At 45.5% G+C, this 22,604-nt stretch overlaps 1 long non-coding RNA gene across 1 annotated transcript; it reads left to right on the forward strand.

The window, feature by feature from the left end:
- Positions 1-19,142: 19,142 nt before the first annotated feature.
- LOC140396081 (uncharacterized) lies at positions 19,143-21,737 on the forward strand. The gene is made up of 2 exons (XR_011936443.1): positions 19,143-19,305; positions 21,472-21,737. It is a non-coding gene; the product is annotated as an uncharacterized lncRNA (long non-coding RNA).
- Positions 21,738-22,604: the final 867 nt, after the last annotated feature.

The following is a 22,604-nucleotide window of genomic DNA, read 5'->3' on the forward strand; positions in this document are numbered from 1 at the left end:
TTGGAGTCTGACCCATTGTTTTAACATTCTAATCAAAGCTTTTCGGATTATAACCGATTGTTGCAACAATCCATTCTGTTGTTCCCCAATTCAGTTCATTGTTGTTACCTTACCATCTACTTTACTCAGCTTACGATGCAGTATTTTAGCACTCTTTCCCACTGTTATCAGATTCCGTTCTCTCCCCTCCTGAGAATTTTATGTTCAGCGATTCCTTCCTTCCCAAGCCCACGCCTCCACCCCATCCCCGTAACCCCACCCAGCCTTTTGGACACTAAGGACAATTTAGCATGGCCAATCCACCTCACCTGCACATCTTTGGAATGTGGTCGGAAACCGGAGCACCCAGAGGAAACCCACTCAGACACGGGGAGAAAGTACAGACTGCGCACAGACAGTGTCCTCAGTTGGGAATCGAACCTGGGACCCTGGAGCTGTGAAGCAACTGTGCTACCATGCTGCCCAGGGATCTGGCAGTCTTATACACCTGTCAATAAAGGTGGAGAGGGAGGTGTAACAATCAATTAGGATGGCAAATAGTATGTTGTCCTTCGTTGCATGATGATTTGAGTTCAGAAGTAGGGATGCATTATTGCAGTGATACACCTCCTGGGTGAAACCACACCTGGAATATTGCACGCAGTTTTGGTCTGCTAACCTAAGAAAGGATATATGTGCCATAAGGGTGACAGTAGGGGTTCAGTAGGCTGATACCGGGGTTTGTGGAACTTCCAAAAGAGGAGGTATTAGTTTGACTCGACATGTATTCACTGTAATCTGATTGACTTGTATACAATTCTAACAGGGCTGGACAGATAAATGCAGGGAGATTGTTTATTTCCTGGTTGGAAAATCTAAAGCCGGGAGACACAGAATGCAGGGTTGACCAATTAGGACTGAGCTGAGGAAAAATATCTTTGCTCAAATGGGAGAAAACCTGTGGACTGTTCTACCACAGAAGGCCGTGGAAGCAAAGTCACTGAACATAATCAATGAAGAGATTTGTTTAAAGATTAAAATCCAGGATCAGCCATGCTCCATGGCGGAACAGGCTCAAAGGCCCGAATGATCTACTCCTGCTCATCATTTCTGTGTTTCTGTGAGATGAGCTACTTGCCACTGACGGCCTTATGCAGCCACAATATTTACTTGGCCTCTTCAGTTTGATTACTCCGCCAAGGATGTTGATACTGTGTGGGTGACTCATCTCATTGCAATCAAATATGAAGTGGGAATGGTTAGATTCTCTCTTGATTGGGATGGGCAAGTCAGCCAGTTGTGCGGCTATAATGCTATTTGCCACTGATCAGACAAAACAAGATTATTGTTCAAGTCTTGCTGCATTTGCACAACGGCTGCTCCGAATCTCTAATGATGCAGAACCTTTTGGCTTTGTTAGAAATGTCCCTGTAACATGGAACAGTCCAGTGACCTCCTGACATCCTGTCCGATAGACGTGAACACACTGCAACAAACTTGCATTCGTAAATAGCCCTAGCACAGGAGCTAGGATCTCATTGCCCACCTATTTGGAAAAGACACTGCAACGTGGAATTTTCTCAGCTTAATAGTTGCTACTTGAACACTCTGTTTCTTTAGCAGACCATGCCTGAACTGAACAGTTTAATGCAAAAATAATATGGAATGCTTCACACATCATCATACCTGCACACAAAAGATTAGTTTGGAGGTTGTATTCAATGCGATGAGATACTTCAGTGCAGAGATTCTGTTCAGTGGATGCATTGAATAAAGTGTGGAGTCTGTGCTCAACATGAACAAAGAACAAAGAAAATTACAGCACAGTAACAGGCTTTTCGGCCCTCCCAGCCTGCGCCGATCCAGATCCTTTATGTAAACCAGTCTTCTATTTTCCAAGGATCTACTTCCCTCTGTGCCCCGCCCGTTCATAAATCTGTCTAAATGCATCTTAAATGATGCTATCGTGCCCGCCTCTACCACCTCCGCTGGCAAAGCGTTCCAGGCACCCACCACCCTCTGCGTAAAAACCTTTCCACGCACATCTCCCTTAAACTTTCCCCCTCTCACCTTGAAATCGTGACCCCTTGTAATTGACACCCCCACTCTTGGAAAAAGCTTGTTGATATCCACCCTGTCCATGCCTCTCATAATTTTGTCGACCTCAATCAGGTCCCTCCTCAACTTCCGTCTTTCCAACGAAAACTATCCTAATCTACTTAACCTTTCTTCATAGCTAGCACCCTCCATACCAGGCAACATCCTGGTGAACCTCCTCTGCACCCTCTCTAAAGCATCCACATCCTTCTGGTATTGTGGCGACCAGAACTGCACGCAGTATTCCAAACGTGGCCTAACCAAAGTCCTGTACAACTGTAACAAGACCTGCCGACTCTTGTACTCAATACCCCGTCTGATGAAGGCAAGCATGCTGTCTGCATTCTTGACCACTCTATCGACCTGCTTTGCCACCTTCAGGGTACAATGGATCTGAACACCCAGATCTCTCTATACAACAATTTTCCCCAGGACTCTTCCATTGACCGTATAGTCCGCTCTTGAATTAGATCTTCCAAAATACATCACCGCGCATTTGCCTGGATTGAACTCCATCTGTCATTTCTCTGCCCAATTCTCCAATCTATCTACATTTTGCTGTATTCTCTGACAGCCCTCCTCGCTATCTGCAACTCCACCAATCTTAGTATCATCTGCAAACTGGCTAATCAGACCACCTATACCTTCGTCCAGATCATTTCTGTATATCACAAACAGCAGTGGTCCGAGCACGGATCCCTGTGGAACACCACTAGTCACCTTTCTCCATTTTGAGACACTCCCTTCCACCACTAATCTCTGTCTCCTGTTGCCCCGCCAGTTCTTTATTCATCTAGCTAGTACATCCTGAACCCCACACGACTTCACTTTTTCCATCAACCTGCCATGGGAAACTTTATCAAACGCCTTACTGAAGTCCATGTATATGACATCTACAGCCCTTCCCTCATCAATTAACTTTGTTACTTCCTCAAAGAATTCTATTGGGTTTGTAAGACATGACCATCCCTCCACAAAACCATGCTACCTATCACTGAGAAGTCTATTTTCTTCCAAATGTGAATAGATCCTATCCTCAGTATCTTCTCCAGCAGTTTGCCTGGCACTGACGTCAAGTTCACAGGTCTATAATTCCCTGGATTATCCCTGCTATCCTACTTAAACAAAGGGACAACACTGGCAATTCTCCAGTCCTCCGGGACCTCACCCGTGCTCAAGGATGCTGCAAAGATATATGTCAAGGCCCCAGCTATTTCGTCCCTTGCTTCCCTCAGTAACCTGGGATAGATCCCATCCGAACCTGGGGACTTGTCCACCTTAATGCCTTTTTGAACACCGAAAACTTCCCCCTTCCTTATGCCGACTTGACCTCGAGTATTTAAACATCCATCCCTAGCCTCAACATCAGTCATGTGCCTCTCCTTTGTGAATACCGATGCAAAGTACTCATTAAGAATCTCACCCATTTCTTCTGACTCCACGCATAAATCCCCTCTTTTGTCTTTGAGTGGGCCAGTCCTTTCTCTGGTTACCCTCTTGCTCCCTACATACAAATAAAAGGCTTTGGGATTTTCCATAACCCTGTTAGCCAAAGATATTTCATGACCCCTTTTAGCCCTCTTTATTGCGCGTTTGAGATTTGTCCTACTTTCCCGATATTCCTCCAAAGCTTCATCAGTTTTAAGTCGCCTAGATCTTATGTGTGCTTCCTTTTTTACCTTAGCTAGTCTCACAAATTCCACCTGTCATCCACAGTTCCCTAATCTTGTCATTTCTGTCCCTCATTTTCACAGGGACATGTCTGTCCTGCACTCTAATCAACATTTCCTTAAAAGACTCCCACATTTCAAATGTGGATTTACCCTTAAACAGCTGCTCCCAATCGACATTCCCTAGCTCAAGCCGAATTTTGTTATACTTGGCCTTTCCCCAGTATAGCACTCTTTCTTTAGGACCACTCTCGTCTTTGTCCATGAGTATTCTAAAACTTACGGAATTGTGATTGCTATTCACAAAGTAATCACCGACTGAAACTTCAACCACCTGGCCGGATCATTCCCCAATACCAGGTCCAGTATGGCCCCTTCCCGAGCTGGACTATTTACAGACTGCTCTAAAGAACTCTCCTGGATGCTCCTTACAAATTCTGCTCGATCTACGCTTGCAACACTACATGAGTCCCATTCAATGTTGGGGAAGTTAAAATCTCGCATCACGACCACCCTATTGCTCCTACATTTTTCTATAATCTGTCTACATATTTGTACCTCTACTTCGCGCTCGCTTTTGGGAGGCCTGTAGTAAAGTCCCAACAATGTTACTGCATCCTTCCTATTTCTTAGCTCTACCCATATTGCCTCAGTGCAGTGATGTGCAATGTGGATGATGTGCTCAGCGTGTCGACTATGTTCAGTGCTGGGACTGTATATAATATACATTCCATGTTAACTGTAGACGAGTGAGGCCAGTAGTTTGGGACGGGAGTTTGTTTAGGGGATGAATACGATAGCGTTTGTCTTACTGTTAGAAATAGAGAAATGAAAGCCCTCCCATTTAGGAAGGGCAAGAACATTTGAACATGTAGATGGGGAGATAATTAATGACTTAATTTGAACAGTAGAGAGAGAGATGTCAGAAAATCAAGCGATCAGGGTGTAGAAACAATTTGATTTCAGATGGGAAATTATAACAACAAGAAGTAGCATGCGTGAGTCGTGCACACGCACCCTAATTGTAACTATAACATAGAACAGTACAGCGCAGAACAGGCCCTTCGGCCCTCGATGTTGTACCGAGCATTGTCTGAAACCAAGATCAAGCTATCCCACCCCCTGTCATTCTGGTGTGCTCCATGTGCCTATCCAATGACCGCTTGAAATTTTCTAAAGTGCCCAACTCCACTCCCACAGCAGGCAGTCCATTCCACACCCTAACCACTCTCTGAGTAAAGAACCTACCTCGAAAATCCCTCCTATATCTCCCACCCTGAACCTTATAGTTATGCCCCCTTGTAACAGCTACATCCACCAGAGGAAATAGTCTCTGACTGTCCACTCTATCTATCCCCCTCATCAGCTTATAAACTTCTATTAAGTCGACTCTCTTCCTCCTCCGCTCCAAAGAGAAAAGCTCCCTCAACCTTTCCTCATACTTTAGGAAAATTGACTGGGACTCACTTAGTGTTCGGGGCTTGGACCGGGCAGAGTTTATAAGGAGCATCGAGGACGGCTTCTTAAAACAATATGTAGAGAAATAAAAGCCCTCCCATTTAGGAAGGTCAAGAACATTTGAACATGTAGACCAGGAGATAATTAATGACTCAATTCAAACAGTAGAAAGAGAGATGTCAGAAAATCAATCAACCAGGATCTAGATACATTTTGATTTCAGATGGGAAATTATAACAACAGGAAGTAGCATGCGTGAGTCGTGTGCACGCACTCTAATTGTAACTATAACATAGAACAGTACAGCGCAGAACAGGCCCTTCGGCCTTCGAAGTTGTACCGAGCATTGTCCGAAACCAAGATCAAGCTATCCCACCCCCTGTCATTCTGGTGTGCTCCATGTGCCTATCCAATGACCGCTTGAAATTTTCTAAAGTGCCCGACTCCACTCTCACAGCAGGCAGTCCATTCCACACCCTAACAACTCTCTGAGTAAAGAACCTACCTCGAACATCCCTCCTATATCTCCCACCCTGAACCTTATAGTTATGCCACCTTGTAACAGCTACATCCACCCGATGAAATAGTATCTGTACGTCCACTCTACCCGTTCTGAGACATCCTGCACCCTGGCACCAGGGAGGCTAGGCGTGCATGCACTAGACTTCAGACTTACAGGATACAGGAGTGCGCTCTCTCGTGTCTCGGGCGGGGTGTGGGAGGCGGTGTAGTTCTACAACAAATGGATAACATCCTCAGAATACAAAGATGAGGAGAAACATCTTCACTTAGCGGCGAGTGGACATGTGAAATTCCTGACCAGAGATGGCTGCGGAGACCAAGTTACTGAATATGTTTAAGGAGGAAATGGAGATCTAAGTAATCTACTGAGCCAATGTCTTTGTCATTCTCCAACAATTACTCTAAAACCGAGACCTTGTCAGCCAAAGATTTCCTCAAGTATTTGATGGCAAATTGATGGCAGAGTATTTCACATCCACAAAGATTACCATTATCCCGGTATTGAATCCATAAATCGCTCGATCGCGACCTTAGGCCTGAACCCAATTCTGTGGACCTTCGCTGCTCCATCGGAAATTATCAGTCAATGCATTCCCACATCTTTCGGGAGAAGGCCTGAAGTAATGTATCTTGTCATCAGTGATGTTTGGAATTGCTTACGAACAGCGACAGTGTGTTCCACTCTCTTCAATTAGTGTTCATGCAGCCATCACTTACTGTTTCATTAAAATATTGATCTGAACATCAATACAATTTGTGTGTTTCAGAAATTATGTGAGAGTGAGAGCCCTTAACAACAAGACATTTGATCAGAGCTTCAATGAAGCTGAGGAATATTTCACCCAATAAGAAATAAAGGGTTAAACGTTCAGTGGCCTGAATTGTGCCCAACACGAAGGAAGATGTATTTGTTGTAGACATGTTATCTTAGTCTCTGCTGATCGTTTCAGGAGTTCCTCTCAGTCGTGCCTGACATACAACATATTCGGCTGTTGCCTCAATGAATTTACTACATCATGTTGACTTCAATATGAATATCCACTGACGCTTGCACAGTAATAAAAACAGAAAGTGCCTTTGGATAGGCTGTGCAATCTGTTCGCCTGTGTTGACAGATAGCGAGTCATGTCCATAGATAGAGAGAACCTGGACAGCGCACTGGCCCTCCCTGTACCTAGGCCCATTCCCCAGCCCCATCTCCGTAACCTCAACCAAACATTTGGACACAAAGAGGCAATTTAACATGGTCAATCCAATCGACTCAATTTTTGATTGTGGCAGAAAACCAGAGGAAACCCACGCAGAGAAAGGGCAAACTCCACACAGTCAGCCAAGGTCAGAATTGAGCCTTGGTCCCTGGTGGTGTTAGGCAGCAGTGCTAACCACTGTACCATCGTGTCGCCCACTTCACACGAGCGCTAGACAATACCCTCTTCAAAAGAACACCATCCGGCCTCTTTCCTTGGCATTCTGGAGTCAACACTGATGTGAACCGTACTTGAACCTTCAGATTTTCGGCGGGATCAGTGGCCAGGAGTCTGTCGGGAAGGTAAGTTTACCTCTTTAAAAACTTACCTTCAGAGCTGCAGGAAGTCGGCCGTGGGGATTTCTGGGAAGATTTGTTAGTACCTGTGTATAAGTTGGGCAGTTCCTGTGTTAGAGAATTGGAGCTGGAGCTGGATGAACTTCGGATGATTTGGGAGGCAGAGGTGGTCATAGATAGAAGCTTCAGGGATGTAGTTACTCCGAAGACTAAAGATAGATGAGTGATGGTGAGAGGGGCTGGGAGGAAGCAGTCAGTACAGGGATCCCCGATGGTCGTTCCCCTTAGTAACAAGTGTACAGTTTTGGATCCTTTTGGGGGGGGGAACTTACCAGGGGTAAGCCATGGGGTACAGGTCTCTGACACAGAGTCTGTCCCTGTTGCTCAGAAGGGAAGGGGAGAGAGGAGTAGAGCATTAGTCTAAGGAGACTCCATTGTTAGGGTGATAGATAGCAAATTATGTGGGAACATAAGAACATAAGAACTAGGAGCAGGAGTAGGCCATCTGGCCCCTTGAGCCTGCTCCACCATTCAATGAGATCATGCTGATCTTTTGTGGACTCAGCTCCACTTTCCGGCCCGAACACCATAACCCTTAATCCCTTTATTCCTAAAAAAACTATCTATATTTATCTTAAAAACATTCAATGAAGGAGCCTCTACTGCTTCACTGGGCAAGGAATTCCATAGATTCACAACCCTTTGGGTGAAGATGTTCCTCCTAAACTCAGTCCTAAATCTACTTCCCCTTATTTTGAGGCTATGCCCCCTAGTTCTGCTTTCACCCGCCAGTGGAAACAACCTGCCCGCATCTATCCTATCTATTCCCTTCATAATCTTATATGTTTCTATAAGACCCCCCCTCATCCTTCCAAATTCCAACGAGTACAGTCCCAGTCTACTCAACCTCTCCTCGTAATCCAACCCCTTCAGCTCTGGGATTAACCTAGTGAATCTCCTCTGCACACCCTCCAGTGCCAGTACGTCCTTTCTCAAGTAAGGAGACCAAAACTGAACACAATACTCCAGGTGTAGCCTCACTAACACCTTATACAATTGCAGCAGAACCTCCCTAGTCTTAAATTCCATCCCTCTAGCAATAAAGGACAAAATTCCATTTGCCTTCTTAATCACCTGTTGCACCTGAAAACCAACTTTTTGCAACTCTTGCACTAGCACACCCAGGTCTCTCTGCACAGCAGCATATTTTAATATTTTATCATTTAAATAATGATCCCTTTTGCTGTTATTCCTACCAAAATGGATAACCTCACATTTGTCAACATTGTATTCCATCTGCCAGACACAAGCCCATTCACTTAGCCTATCTAAATCCCTCTGCAGACTTCCAGTATCCTCTGCACTTTTTGCTTTACCACTTATCTTAGTGTCGTCTGCAAACTTGGACACATTGCCCTTGGTCCCCAACTCCAAATCATCTATGTAAATTGTGAACAGTTGTGGGCCCAACACTGATCCCTGAGGGACACCACTAGCTACTGATTGCCAACCAGAGAAACACCCATTAGTCCCCATTCTTTGCTTTCTATTAATTAACCCCCCTCTATCGCGGTACACCCTGTCACCCAAAGAATCTCCCTGGCCTCCGGATCCCACTCCGTGGAGATCCGGGGGTACTGCATCGCCACCCTCACCGTCCAGGGCGTAGAGTTCATCAACTTCCGGCTCTACGTCCCCCCAACCTCTGCGCTGCCTTGCTACTTGGCCTGGACTTCCAGTGCAACCTCCAAAGTCTAACTCTAAAATTCGGCGGACCCCCACCACTCCTCACTGTATGTGGCCTCACGACCCTTAAGGTCGACCCACCCTCCCTGTCAGCAAACCTCACCCCGGATTGCAATCCTCTATCCATGCTACTACTTTCCCCTTAATGCCATGCATATTTATCTTATGCAACAACCTTTTGCGTGGCACCTTGTCAAAGACTTTCTGGAAATCCAGATATACCACATCCATTGGCTCCCCATTATCTACCGCACTGTTAATGTCCTCAAAAAATTCCACTAAATTAGTTAGGCACGACCTGCCCTTTATGAACCCATGCTGCGTCTGTCCAGTGGGACAATTTCCATCCAGATGCCTCGCTATTTCTTCCTTGATAATAGATTCCAGCATCTTCCCTACTACCGAAGTTAAGCTCACTGGCCTATAATTACCCGCTTTCTGCCTTCCTCCTTTTTTAAGCAGTGGTGTTACGTTTGCTAATTTCCAATCCGCCGGGACCACCCCAGAGTCTAGTGAATTTTGGTAAATTATCACGAGTGCATTTGCAATGTCCCTAGCCATCTCTTTTAGCACTCTGCGATGCATCCCATCAGGTCCAGGAGACTTGTCTACCTTTAGCCCCATTAGCTTGCCCATCACTACCTCCTTGGTGATAACAGTCCTCTCAAGGTCCTCACCTGTCATAGCCTCATTTCCATCAGTCACTGGCATGTTATTTGTGTCTTCCACTGTGAAGACCGACCCAAAAAACCTGTTCAGTTCCTCAGCCATTTCCTTATCTCCCATTATTAAATCTCCCTTCTCATCCTCTAAAGGACCAATATTTACCTTAGCCACTCTTTTTTGTTTTATGTATTTGTAGAAACTTTTACTATCTGTTTTTATATTCTGAGCAAGTTTACTGTCATAATCTATCTTACTCTCTCTCTCGTGGTTGGTGTGTTCCCTCCCAGGTGCCAGGGTCCGCAATGTCCTGGATCGTGTTTTCGGGATCCTTAAGGGGCAGGGCGAGCAGCCCCAAGTCGTGGTCCACATAGGCTCCAACGACATAGGTAGGAAAAGGGATAGGGATGTAAGGCAGGAATTCAGAAAGTTAGGGTGGAAACTTAGATCTAGAACAAACAGAGTTATTATCTCTGGATTGTTACCACTGCCACGCGCTAGCGAGATCAGGAATAGGGAGAGAGAGCAGTTGAACACGTGGCTACAGGGATGGTGCAGGAGGGAGGGTTTCAGATACCTGGATAATTGGGGCTCATTCTGGGGTATGTAGGACCTCTACATGCAGGATGGTCTACACCTGGACCGGGGGGGGTACCAATATCCTGGGGGGGGGGGCGGGGGTGGATTTGCCAATGCTCTTTGGGAGGGCTTAAACTAGTTCAGCAGGGGGTTGGGAACCTGAATTGTAGCTCCAGTATATAGGAGGTTGAGAGTAGTGAGGTCATGAGTAAGGTTTCAAAGTTGCAGGAATGTACCGGCAGGCAGGAAGGCGGTTTAAAGTATATCTACTTCAATGACAGGAGCATCCGGAATAAAGTGGGTGAACTTGCGGCATGGGTTGGTACCTGGGACTTCGATGTTGTGGCCATTTCGGAGATATGCGTAGAGCAGGCACAGGAATGGTTGTTGCAGGTGCCGGGGTTTAGATATTTCAGTAAGCTCAAGGAAGGTGGTAAAAGAGGGGGAGGGGTGGCATTGTTAGTCAAGGGCAGTGTTATGGTGACAGAAAGGACGTTTGATGAGGACTCGTCTACTGAGGTAGTATGGGCTGAGATTAGAAACAGGAAAGGAGAGGTCACCCTGTTAGAAGTTTTCTATAGGCCTCCGAAAAGTTCCAGAGATGGAGAGGAAAGGATTGCAAAGATGATTCTGGATTGGAGCGAAAGTAACAGGGTAGTCGTTATGGGGGACTTTAACTTTCCAAATATTGACTGGAAATGCTATAGTTCGAGTGTTTTGAAGGGTACGTTTTTGTCCAATGTGTGCAGGAGGGTTTCCTGACACAGTATGTAGATCGGCCAACGAGAGGCGAGTCCATATTGGATTTGGTACTGGGTAATGAACCAGGACAGGTCTTGGATTTGGAGGTAGGTGTGCACTTTGGTGATAGTGATCACAGTTCGATTAAATTAATTTTAGCGATGGAAAGAAATAGGTATATACCGCAGGGCAAGAGTTACATCTGGGGGAAAGGCAATTACGATGTGATGAGGCAAGATTTAGGATGCATCGGATGGGGTGGAAAACTACAGGGGATGGGCACAAGTGAAATGTGGAGCTTGTTCAAGGAACAGATACTGCATGTCCTTGATAAGTATGTACCTGTCAAGCAGGGAGGAAGTGCTTGAGCGAGGGAACCGTGGTTTACTAAAGTAGTTGAAGCACTTGTCAAGAGGAAGAAGGAGGCTTATGTAAAGATGAGACGTGAAGGTTCAGTTAGGGCGCCCGAGAGTTACAAGTTAGCTAGGAAGGACCTAAAGAGAGATTTAAGAAGTGCCAGGAGGGGGCATGACAAGTCTTTGGCAGGTAGGATATCAAGGATAACCCTGAAGCTTTCTATAGATATGTCAGGAATAAAAGAATGACTAGGGTAAGAGGAGAGAGAGCCAGACAAGGACAGTAGTGGGAAGTTGGCTATTGCAGAAAATATGGAGGTATGGGATTCAGGGTGATTTAGCAGTTTGGATCAGAAATTGGCTGGCTGGAAGAAGACAAAGAGTGGTGGTTGATGGGAAATGTTCAGACTGGAGTCCAGTTACTAGTGGTGTACCACAAGGATCTGTTTTGGGGCCACTGCTGTTTGTCATTTTTATAAATGACCTGGAGGAGGGCGTAGAATGATGGGTGAGTAAATTTGCAGATGACACTAAAGTCGGTGGAGTTGTGGACAGTGCGGAAGGATGTTACAAGTTACAGAGGGACATAGATAAACTGCAGCGCTGAGCTGAGAGGTGGCAAATGGAGGTTAATGCAGAAAAGTGTGAGGTGATTCATTTTGGAAGGAATAACAGGAAGACAGAGTACTGGGCTAATGGTAAAATTGTTGGTAGTGTGGATGAGCAGAGAGACCTTGGTGTCCATGTGCACAGATCCCTGAAAGTTGCCACCCAGGTTGAGAGGATTGTTCAGAAGGCGTACGGTGTGTTAGCTTTTATTGGTAGAGGGATTGAGTTTCGGAGCCATGAGGTCATGTTGCAGCTGTACAAAACTCTGATGCACCCGCATTTGGAGTATTGCGTGGAATTCTGGTTGCTGCATTATAGGAAGGATGTGGAAGCATTGGGAAGGGTGCAAAGGAGATTTACCAGGATGTTGCCTGGTATGGAGGGAAGATCTTATGAGGGAGGGCTGAGGTATTTGAGGCTGTTTTCGTTAGAGAGAAGAAGATTAAGAGGTGACTTAATTGAGGCATACAAGATGTTCAAACGACTAGATAGGGTGCACAGTGAGAGCCTTTTTCCTCGGAAGGTGATGTCGAGTACGAGGGGACATAGCTTTAAATTGAGGGGAGATAGATGTAGGACAGATGTCAGAGGTAGGTTCTTTACTCAGAGAGGCGTAAGGGCGTGGAATGCCCTGCCTGCAACAATAGTGGACTCGCCAACATTAGGGGCATTTAAATGATCATTGGATACACATATGGATGATAAGGGAATAGTGTAGATGGGCTTTAGAGTGGTTTCACGGTCGGCGTAACATCGAGGGCTGAATTACGCTCTAATGTTCTATGTCCTATGTTCTATGAACCAGCAACATACAGACTGTGGCATCTAATCCACCACCTTAACTGAAAATGCCCCTCTAGCAGATAGACCATCCTGAATTGGAATTAAAGACATGTTAAAAATTATCTACCTAAAATAAGACCAACGGAAATTGGAACCTATCATTTTGAAGTTTTGGAAAAAAAAATAGCTGGGAGATAGGAGAACGTGAAGTGTTCCAGAATATCTGCCCAATGTAGCTGAGAAGCTGGGAGGTGGGAAACTACAGCAGTTCTCCGAGAGTAGGGGCTACGTGAATTCAATGCGTGTTCAAATAAATCTATTATTTTAATATAAACTCGCTGAATTTAAAATTCCGTGCTATTCTGCAGATTGAATCCAGGCCAGATTCCTGATAGATATTGTCAGACTTGCTTAACTGGACAGAGAACATGTTGTACAATGAATAAAGAACCAGAATGAATCATTATCGTGGAAGTAAGTGAATACATGTCTAGCAGTGACCATAATATGAAAGAGGCAGACATTTAGTCCGCAAGACAGGAGTTCCAGATGCTGTGGTTTTAGCATGAATTATGTTTCACATGGACGGAACCAAAAACAAAATTGATACATTCAAGTAGATTAATTATAAACAGACCCACCTAGAGGAAAGAGGGATGCTCTGAAAGAAGTATGTCACGCAGTGCATATAGGCAGAAGATGTCTAAAATGTCAACATCCAGTTGTACCTTTCGTGATGGTCTTTATAATTAGATGCCACGATCAAACAAACAATATTGTAGGAATTGTGACATCTGGTCAATTCAGGACCAATTGCGATTTGATTATGAGGGTGTCCACATTGTGTTGTTACTTGTTATTGAGGACAAGACAAGGGTGGCCTATTAACACACCATGCCCTGCAATTCTGAAACAATGCAGCCAATAACTCTACCACTGGATTTGTGTGTATAGCTGGGTTTTTTCAAAGAATAATAGGGGCTGGTTTAGCACAGTGGACTAACCAGCTGGCTTGTAATGCAGCGCCGGTTCAATTCCCGTGCCGGCCTCTCCGAACAGGCGCCGGAATGTGGCGACTAGGGGTTTTCCAGTAACGTCATTGAAGCCTACGTGTGACAATAAGCGATTATTATTATTAATAATAAAATGATACAGCAGCGAACGATTCTGTACATCTTTTTCTGTTAACTTGTAGTTCGAACTGCAAATACAGCTCAATATTCCTTATACTTTGCGAAATATCACTGAAGTACGTCCTCCAATATCTAACTATCTCTGAACATGAATCCTCTGTTCTCTCAGGGTAACTATTGCATTTTCCTGCCCCATACCTTCAATCAATGCCTCCTGGTTACTGACCCCAAAGGGGACAGGTATCTTCCATTCTCCCTCACTATGTCACGGCTAATTTTGTACGTCTTAATCAGCTGCTCACCACCCGCCACAGTGCCTCTTCCTCTCCCTTCACCCACATCCGTCAGTGATATCTGCTCTATTGAAAATAACGCAGTCTCACCAATCTCTCTCTACATCTTCGCCCTTGATAGTTTTACAGTGTGCAAAATGTATTGTTTCCTCTTTATTATGTATTTTACCCTGGCATCTGGAGGGACTCACTGAAATGATTGCCAACCTGTCTGGATGTCTGTCTACCAATGGAATCTCCGACAGGACAAATCTTTCAACCTATTGTTGTTGATCCATGTTAGTCATATTCTGATTGCTGCCAAGGTACGGACAGCATGTATTTAATTTTGGTTCATTCTGTTCTAGACTGTGGAAGTCGCTGTATAGGCCAACATTGATTGCTCACTCTTCAGTGTACCCGATGTTCACAGTAACCTCATTACAGTGTTAATGTAAGCCTACTTGTGACAATAATAATAAAGATTATAAAGATTATAAAGAAGTGCGTTTGAGACAGGGCAGGCGATCCGCCTTCTGTAATCGCTAGTGTTCACCTGCGTAAATTCACTGTGCTGTTCAGGAGGGTATTCAGGGCATCCTCGCTTCCTCATGCCTCCACAATTGGCTACTTGTTGAGGGTGGTGCAAACCAAGGGGAAGCATGTACTGTATGCTTCGTGCTATTCATTGGGGTGACCATCATTGTTCCAGAACGATACTGTCCATGTGGTATCGCCTTCCGTGATCCTGAAACAAAGAATGCCTGAGCAATATTCCACAGTGGCGCCATAGAACATAGAACATAGAACATAGAACGATACAGCGCAGTACAGGCCCTTCGGCCCACAATGTTGCACCGAAACAAAAGCCATGAGTTTAGACATGCTAACTAACATGCTTGTCTATCTTTTGACATTCCAAAACCCAATCAAATGAGCGAACTGTCATGAAATCCCCACACAGAAGGAAAAGAGCAGCAGATACCAGGCGGCATTAATACCTGGAGGCTCCCCTGCATATCACACCCCATCCTGACTCAAACATATATCCTCGTTCTTTCACTGCCGCTGAGTCAAAATCCAGAAATATCTCCGAACTGCATCGTGGGTGTATCGACTTCTCAGGGGGACTACAGCTTTTTTAAGAACGCAGCTCAGCATCAGCTACTGAAGGCAAGCAGAGATGGGAAATAAATGCTGGCAAACCTGTGGCGCCCATATGCTGTAAATGAATTGTTAAAATAGCTAATGTGGTACTGTTGTTTAAGAAAGGTAGCAGGGATAATCCTGGAAACTATAGGCCGGTGAGCCTCACGTCAGTAGTAGGTAAATTATTGGGGGGAATTGTCAGGCACAGGATTTATACCCATTTAGAAACAAATTAACTCATAAGTGATAGACAGCATGGTTTTGTGAAGGGGAGGTCTTGCCTCACTAACTTGATCGGGTTTTTTGTGGAGGTAACAAAGATGAGCGATGAGGGAAGGGCGGTGGATGTTGTTTACATGGACTTCAGTAAAGCCTTTGACAAGGTGCCTCATGGCAGACTGGTACAAAAGCTGAAGTCACGGGATCAGAGATGAGGTGGTAAGATGGATACAGAACTGGCTCGGTCACAGAAGGCAAAGGGTAGCATTACATAAGACCATAATAACTAGGAGCAGGAGTAGGCCATCTGGCCCCTCGAGCCTGCTCCACCATTCAATACGATCATGGCTGATCATTTGTGCACTCAGCTCCACTTTCCGGCCTGAACACTATAACCCTTTATTCTTCAAAAAAACTATCTGTCTTTATCTTAAAACATTAATGAAGGAGCCTTTACTGCTTCACTGGGCAGGGAATTCCATAGGTTCACAACCCTTTGGGTGAAGAGGTTCCTCCTAAACTCAGTCCTATAATCTACTTTCCCTTATTTTGAGGCTATGCCCCCTAGTTCTGCTTTCACCCGACAGTGGAAACAACCTGTCCGCATCTATCCTATCTATTCCCTCCATATTTTTATATGTTTCTATAAGATCCCCCCTCATCCATCTAAATTCCAACGAGTAAAGTTCCAGTCTACTCCACCTCTCCTCGTAATCCAACCCCTTCAGCTCTGGGATTAAACTAGTGAATCTCCTCTGCACACCCGCCAGTGCCAGTACATCCTTTCTCAAGTAAGGAGACCAAAACTGAACACAATACTCCAGGTGTGGCCGCAGTAACACCTTATACAATTGTAGCATAACCTCCCTAGACTTCAACTCCATCTCTCCAGCAATGAAGGACAAAATTCCATTCACCTTCTTAATCACCTGCTGCACATGTAAACCAACTTTTTGCGATTCATGCACTAGCACACCCAGCTCTCTCTGCACAGCAGAATATTTTAATATTTTATCATTTAAATAATAATCCCTTTTGCTGTTATTCCTACAAAAATGGATAACCTCACATTTGTCAACATTGTATTCCACCTGCCAGACTTTAGCCCATTCACTTAGCCTATCCAAATCCCTCTGCAAACTTCCAGTATCCTCTGCACTTTTTGCTTTACCACTCATCTTAGTGTCGTCTGCAAACTTGGACACATTGCCCTTGGTCCCCAACTCCAAATCATCTATGTGAATTATAGATTACATAGAACATACAGTGCAGAAGGAGGCCATTCGGCCCATCGAGTCTGCATCGACCCACATTAATCCCTCACTTCCACCTTATCCCCGCAACCCAATAACCCCTCCCAACCTTTATGGACACTACGGGTAATTTAGCATGGCCAATCCACCTAACCTGCACGTCTTTGGACTGTGGGAGGAAACCGGAGCACCCGGAGGAAACCCACGCGGACACGGGGAGAACGTGCAAACTCCGCACAGACAGTGACCCAGCGGGAATCGAACCTGGGACCCTGGCGCTGTGAAGCCACAGTGCTAATCACTTGTGCTACCGTGCTGCCCAAATATGGAGGGAATAGATAGGAGGGAATTATGAACAATTGTGGGCCCAACACTGATTCCTGAGGGACACCACTGGCTACTGATTGCCAACCAGAGAAACACCCATTAATCCCCACTCTTTGCTTTCTATTAATTAACCAATCCTCTATCCATGCTACTACTTTCCGCTTAATGCCATGGATCTTTATCTTATGCAGCAACCTTTTGTGTGGCACCTTGTCAAAGACGTTCTGGAAATCCAGATATACCACATCCTTGGCTCCCCGTTATCTGCCGCACTGCCGTCCTCAAAAAATTCCACTAAATTAGTTAGGCATGACCTGCCCTTTATGAACCCATGCTGCGTTTGCCCAAGGGACAATTTCCACCCAGATGCCTCGCTATTTCTTCCTTGATGATAGATTCCAGCATCTTCCCTACTACTGAAGTTAAGCTCACTGGCCTATAATTACCCGCTTTCTGCCTACCTCCTTTTTTAAACAGTGGTGTCACGTTTGTAATTTCCAATCCGCCGGGACCACCCGAGAGTCAAGTGAATTTTGGTGAATTATCACTATTGCATTTTCAATTTCCCTAGCCATCTCTTTCAGCACTCTGGGATGAATTCCATCAGGGCCAGGAGAATTGTCTACCGTTAGCCCCATTAGCTTGCCCATCACTACCTCCTTAATGATAATAATCCTCTCAAGGTCCTCGCCTGCCAAAGCCTCATTTCTATCAGTCACTATCATGTTATTTGTGTCTTCCACTATGAAGACCGACCCAAAAAACCTGTTCAGTTCCTCAGCCATTTCATCATCTCCCATTATTAAATCTCCCTTCTCATCCTCTAAAGGACCAATATTTACCTTAGTCACTCTTTTTTGTTTTATGTATTTGTAGAAATTTTACTATCTGTTTTTATATTCTGAGCAAGTTTACTCTCATAATCTATCTTACTCTTCTTTATAGCTTTTTTAGTAGCTTTCTGTTGCCCACTACAGATTTCACAGTCCTCGCATCTCCCACTAATTTTGCCGCTTTGTAAGCTTTTTCCTTCAATTTGATACTCTCCCTTATTTCCATAGATATCCACGGTCGATTTTCCCTCTTTCTACCGTCCTTCCTTTTTGTTCGTATAAAAAATTGTTTGGAAGGTTCTCCACTGTTCCTCAACTGTTTCACCATAAAGTCTTTGCTCCCAGACTACGTTAGCTAGCTCTTCTCTCATCCCATTATAATCTCCTTTGTTTAAGCACAAAACACTCGTGTTTGATTTTACCTTCTCACCCTCCATCTGTATTTTAAATTCCACCATATTGTGATTGTTCCTTCCGAGAGGATCCCTAACTATGAGATCATGAATCAATCCTGTCTCATTACATAGGACCAGATCTAGGACCGCTTGTAGGTTCCATTACATACTGTTCGAGCACACTATCGCGGATACCTTCTATAAACTCCTTCTCAAGGCTGCCTTGACCGAACTGGTTAAACCAATCGACATGTCAATTAAAATCCCCCATGATAACTGCTGTACCATTTCGACATGCATCAGTTATTTCTTTGTTTATTGCCTGCCCCACCATAATGTTACTATCTGGTGCTCTTAGAGTTCTCCGATCAGTGACTTTTTCGCCTTACTATTCCTGATTTCCTCCCAAATGGATTCAATCTTCTCATCCATAACACCGATGTCATCCCTTACTATTGCCTGGATGTTATCCTTAAATAACAGAGCTACACCACCTCCCTTACCATCCACTCTGTCCTTCTGAATAGTTTGACACCCATGGAATTTAACTCCCTGTGCTAAACCAGCCCTATCATGTTTCACTCTGTTAAATTAAATTATATGTAAATGATGTAAATGTTCTATGTGTAACACCTTATGGGTTCAATCGAATGGGAAGATCTGGACTGACATTCAAAGGCAAACTTGTGATCAGCATAGGACATCGCCACTTTAGGAAAAGTATTAATGGGACGTCTCACAGGCAGAATGGACACCCCCCGATTACATTGGCACAATCCAGTCACACCCAGATTATGTGGTTATAAATGCAGCAAATCTTCCGAGTAAGCTTTCAGAACACTTCCACGCCAGCTTTCTGATCTAGATCCCGAGGAATTCTGAGGAAGATGGGAAGAGCGTTTCTTTCCCTGCTATGTTTCCTGCTGATGACTCAGTTCATCACTTCTGATGACATTTTCGCCAAAAGAGGACCCGAAGGTTGATGAATTTCCTCATCTTCCAGCAGCTATTGTTCAGCAGGGTGTAAACCAAATGTTTTCCTTTATTTGTCTCACTTTTATTACTTATTAATTATATTACTGCACAGGAATTGGACGTTTCTGGCAAGGGGATTAACCCTTCTTGAGCTCTAAATCCCGAGATGCAGTGGAGGGCAGTGCTTTCCCTCCAGTACGAATACCCCATACCGTGCTGTTATTGGGCCTTTATTAGGCACAGAAATCAGTGAAGGTTTTAATTCCAATCGGGCTGATGGGCGTCATGGTGAGGCGACATGTATGTGTGCATGTTCCCATACAGAGGCTGTCATTGTCCATCTATCTGGTGGAGGTGGCGCTTTGGAAAGTTGCTGTGGAAGGAGATTTGATGAGTTTCTTCAGGGAATCTTGGAGGGGCCCACGCACTGCTGCCGCCATGCGGCGGGCTTGATAGTGGGCGTCGCGGAGGAGGGACGGGGGGGGGGGGGTTGAGGGGTGCGGCGTGGCGTAAAGGAAGTGGATATTATGGGTTGCGGCTGCAGTGCTCATCAAACCAGACGGTTTCTCATGTGGAGCCTCTTTAATTTTGTGAGGGTCACTCACCCAGGTCATGGGACAATATTTGATCATCAGCTAAATTTTGCTTTGATAAGTACGTACTGCTTTGAGGAATAAGCAGGTGAGTTACCCGCCGTCAAATGAGAAACCTCTGGGGCGTCATTCTCCGACCCCCCGCCGGGTTGGAGAATGGCCGATGGCCGCCGTGAATCCCGCCCCCGCCCCCACCGAAGTCTCCGCTCCCGGAGATTGGGCGGGGGCGGGAATCCGGCCGCGCCGGTTGGCGGGACCCCCCGCTGGATTCTCCGGCCCGGATGGGCCGAAGTCCCGCCCAGGAATTGCCTGTCCCGCCAGCGTAAATCAAACCTGGTATTTACCGGCGGGACCAGGCGGCGTGGGCGGGCTCCGGGGTCCTGGGGGGGGGGGGGGGGCGCGGGGCGATCTGACCCGGGGGGTGCCCCCACGGTGGCCTGGCCCGCGATCGGGGCCCACCGATCCGCGGGCGGGCCTGTGCCATGGGGGCACTCTTTCCCTTCCGCCTCCGCCACGGTCTCCACCATGGCGGAGGCGGAAGTGACTCTCCCCACTGCGCATGCGCGGGAAACTGTCAGCGGCCACTGACACTCCCGCGCATGCGCCGCATTTCCGCGCCAGCTGGCGGGGCAACAAACGCCATTTCCGCCAGCTGGCGGGGCGGAAATCCCTCCGGCGTCGGCCTAGCCCCTCAATGTTGGGGCTAGGCCGCCAAAGATGCGGAGACTTCCGCACCTTTTTGCCGGCGCGATGCCCGTCTGATTTGCGCCGGCTTTGGCGCCAGTCGGCGGGCATCCCGCCGTTGGGGGAGAATTTCGCCCCTGATCTCCTCTTGTGTTCACATGATTAACCCGGCTAGTCCAAACATATTTCACCTCCCGGGATAATCTCATGTAGCTAAACTGGTGGATTCAGCGGCATTAATGCCGTTCAATCTCAAGGGCCGATATTTGGAGTCTCTCCTGTAAAAATGGAATAACATGGCATTTCACTGACAGAGAAACAAATACACATGTTTGCTCGATCCGATTAACCTGGCAGATTCCATAAAGGTGGGGGGTTATGCGACCTGCGGTTCAAGGAAACAAATTACATTAAATGGGTATCTGTCCGATAAAAATAGGAACTGAGTGAAAACGTTTTGCGTTACTTTCTCAGGCAACATGGCCGGACACTTTCCATCCTGTGAAATTCCATTCGCTGTTCATGGCACTTTGCGACTTGCAGGGTTCCCTATAATACAGAGCTGGACGTCCACACCCCGATGTTAAAGATCCATTCTGCTTGGTGAGCGGCAAGATTCTACAGAAATCGTTCGACATAATAGTTCGAACTTGACATTGCTCTGTTCCAGATCTCAGAAAGCGCGGTTATTATTTGATCCACGCTGCTAAAATCCACCTGGGCTGTACTTTACGGAGAGGGAGAGAGAGATGTGCAGTTTTATTCAGAGAGTTGAATATATGTGTTTCATCTTTAGTTCGAATATCACCGACAACCCCACAGTTTAAACACTCATTTCTGTCCTAATAGCTACAAGGATATTAATTAATTATTTTGCCATCTATAATTCCAGATATCTGCAGCCAGATCGGAAAGGGTATATGCAGGGATGGCAGATGTTACGTACAAAACGTGGACTTCGGAGCATGTGAACTATTGGGATCGTGCTGCATTTCAATCCTGTGAACGCTGCAGTGACTGAACTTCAATAGCCAACGCTCTCAAAATCAGGAATGAATGGATAACTTTAACCTGGGGGAAACAAAAACAGCTGGCACCATGTCTCTGCTGTCTGCATAATTTGCTGTACTCAGAAATAAAATTACATCTTTGATCACAGCCCATCCCTTATTTCCCTTTAGTATCAGGGTGCCTGAGGATAAAGTTCTTGGTGTGGAATTAGGGTTAAATAATATAGAGTGTGAGAAATACCGCTCACCTTTTAATAATTTACACTTAGTCAAATTCTGAAGAAGTATTTATTATCGATCTTGCAAGAGCGGGTGCCTCCAGTAAGCAACAGCAGACACAAAGAATTCACACATCATCACTTTGTTATATACAATCCATGAAAATACAACCCGTGAGAAACAATCCGTGAGAAATACATCCCACAAACTATAGAAAGGGCAGTTCCCTTAACAGTGATCCCTTATTTGGCCTCCCCCTTGCATAGTGGTTTCTGTCAGCTCCTGGTATATCCTTGGACCGTCAGTTAAAGATAAGAATGAGGCCCCCTGCTTGCACCTGCTATCTTCCCCCTTGCTTAGCAATTTCTGTTATTGTACATCCCGTTCTTCCCCGAAGGTCAGCCTTGTACATAGTTACAACAACTCGCTCACTATAGCTTCCTCAGAACTTGACATGTTAATTTTCCCATCAGGCCTCATTGTTGACATCTTAATTGTGAACCAGAGTTTATACATGTAAAAACAACACAAAATGTTCATTTCTCACAAGAGGAATTTCACGAAACATGAAGGAGGAGAAAACATCAGGGATCTCGGCGAGAGACTGGGCTTGGGAAGAGTTCACACGGTTATATCTCGGCTACTTCAAGTTATCGCCACCATCTTCTGAAGGGTAACTCGGGATGGGCAATAAATGTGGCCTATTCAGCGACGCCCACACTCCGTAAATTAATTTTAAAAAACGTTGAGTACATCTTAAAATCAATCTTTTTCCTTGAAACAATAAATATGCCGC

This window comes from Scyliorhinus torazame, chromosome 19 (assembly GCF_047496885.1).
Source record: "Scyliorhinus torazame isolate Kashiwa2021f chromosome 19, sScyTor2.1, whole genome shotgun sequence".
In the NCBI taxonomy this organism is placed as follows: Eukaryota; Metazoa; Chordata; class Chondrichthyes; order Carcharhiniformes; family Scyliorhinidae; genus Scyliorhinus; species Scyliorhinus torazame.